Here is a 2,743-nt window from a genome sequence, read left to right on the forward strand (position 1 = left end):
AAAATTTAAGGTAAGAAAATCATTCTACTTATATAGAATGTTTATGCAAATATGTGAGGCAAATTTTTATTACGATAAGTAGTGTCAAATTCCAGCAACACATACCAACGAAAAGGTAATATTGTCTGCTACCAATATCTCCTTTTTGTTTTGCCATTTCTTAAACTGAAAATCATTTTTAATCTATTAACTAATTCATGCTATCCATTATCTCTCCATCATACATACCAATTCTTTGACAAGAACACTACCACCATAACTCATGCTAATTTAAATTAGAACTGATTCTACATACTTGCAATTTTCACTTAGAAACAACCTTTTCCTTCTTTGAACTCTCCAAAATCTTTGCCAATAAGTTATTTTTTTTGTACCAAAAAAAAATGAAACTAAACACCCTTATATTCTAATCCTTCATGAGTAACGAAAAAAATGAAGAAAAAAAGGGTTTAGGCTTTTTGGCTTGCCCAATTTAATTTCCTTAATTGACATTAATAATTGGTTAAAATTATCAATTTACCCTTTATTTTAAAAATATGTATTGGGTTATTACAAAAAATTAGTTTACTAATTATCTTTTCAATATTATTGCAATTTTTTTTACTATTTTAATGTTGTTTGTTTTATTGTAGTAAAAAAAATGGAGACAAAGGTAAGTAAATTCAATATTTATGTTTTTTTTTTTTCATTTTGAGTCTATGGTAAATGACTCAAATATTAAATTTTATATTGTTTGTTTTTTTCAGTTCCAACATCTTCTTCTACTCCTGATGTCTATGTTAGTAACTTTCACACAATTATGAATTTATGGTAGGTATTTTAAATATCATGATTTATGTCATTTAGTAGTACAACACACACACACACACTTTATTTTTCTTATTTTTGTTGTGTAACGTTTTTTTTATTAATTTATGATTGTCATTGCTTCACAAACTCTATTATGATATCACGTTGAATTGTTGTTGTTGTTGTTGTCGTTGATGTATTCCCAACAAAAGTAATTGAATAAATAAGAGGTTAAATTTAAAATTATAAAGTTATAGTGTTGCGAGTTCAAATTTCATTGATTTATTCTACATTAATAAGATCTTGCTTATTAATCTTAATATATTTTGTGAAAAAAGAAGACAACCAAATAAATATTTACAAAAAAAAAAAATGAACTTTTGAGCTTTAGTTTGCTTCTATTAAAAGTGTGTTTCCTCTTGCGAATATTGGCACACCCCTTGACATTCTGACATCACTCATTAGATAAAGGCTATTAAGCATAACCATTCAACACTCACATCTCACGCTTGTGTGGAGATTGATGATTTCAGGCATGAGATGACATGGATGTTTAACACGGATAAAAGGATTAATAAGTTCAGGTACTCGCCTTTGAGGCCTATGTGATGGAGGTATTTGTTGTCATGCATGGACATATTTCGTTAGGCATGTAGTAGTATTTTATAGTTGCCTACATATTGCCTACATGATGTACCTATACCAAGGTTTTGGACAAAACAAAAAATATGAGACATCACAAATATTAAATGAAAGAAAATAGAAGTGATATGAGACAAAAGATTGAAATTGAAATGCAAAGAGAACCAAAAGAATGGTGATGACGTGAAAAATACTTCTTTTTTTTAATCAAAGATTTAGGGTAGAGTCCTAAATGTAGAATTTAAGTCTATTAGGGAGCATTTTATTCTCAATATGAATATCCGTCATGATTCTAAAGTTAATTAATACAGATATCTAGCATCCAATAAAATAAAAGTGCAAAGATGTTGATTTGCTTTTGAAGTTGAACATAAAGTGCTTTGGCCATGAATACTAATTTTTTTTGCAGAGTTGAATTTTGAAAAAACATGTTCGGCCATAATTTAAAAAATTTTTGAGGTGAATTTGAATTTGAGCTTTGAATAAAGGTGGAGACATGATTATCATTATTAGTTCGATAAAACTCAATAGCTTTTATCCAAATTTGATTGATTTGGCCCAAAATAAGCACCTATAACTTGACGAAAAACAAACAAAACAACTTAAAATGGTCAGTTGATCACTTAAACTATACTTTCTCCATTCATTTTTCCTTGTCCAGTTACTATTCAGTACCCAATACCTTCTTCAAATTACTAAATTTATTAGTATATTCAAAGGTTGAAAAATGGATCAATAGTAGACAATAAAGATGAATGGAGGGAATAATTTAATTTTTGTATATAAATATTATAATAATTTTTTGTGTCATCACGTTACCGACCTACAATAATAGACACACTACTTATAGTAATTAGATTTAGTAACCTAAATCTAACAAATTAAGTAATCTACTAAATACGATGAATTATTTATAAATCAATTCCCTTTTGAAAAGTTACATATATGGAGTTGGGAGGGAAGCGGTAGAGTCATGAGTGAGCTAAACAACCTTTTCAAGAAAATGGGTCAATTTCATGGGCATGCAGAAGTTGATCTGAACACATATTATCACAAAAAAAGTAAATTGTATATTAATACTTATATTTATCAATTCTAAATTTTGAAATCGTCTAACTTATAAGTAATATTTTTGTTGAATATGACGAGATGATTTGGATTTTTGTTGGAAGCATCTTCCCTTAGAAATGAGCCCTGCTGTAACGATCTGGGAGTACACTCTGGACGTCACACGGTACTTATGATTCTGTGGGACCACAAGTTAACCCATGAGCTGGTACCTGTTGTGAGCACTGAATAAAAAAATAAACAA

The sequence above is a fragment of the Capsicum annuum genome, chromosome 10 (assembly GCF_002878395.1).
Source record: "Capsicum annuum cultivar UCD-10X-F1 chromosome 10, UCD10Xv1.1, whole genome shotgun sequence".
In the NCBI taxonomy this organism is placed as follows: Eukaryota; Viridiplantae; Streptophyta; class Magnoliopsida; order Solanales; family Solanaceae; genus Capsicum; species Capsicum annuum.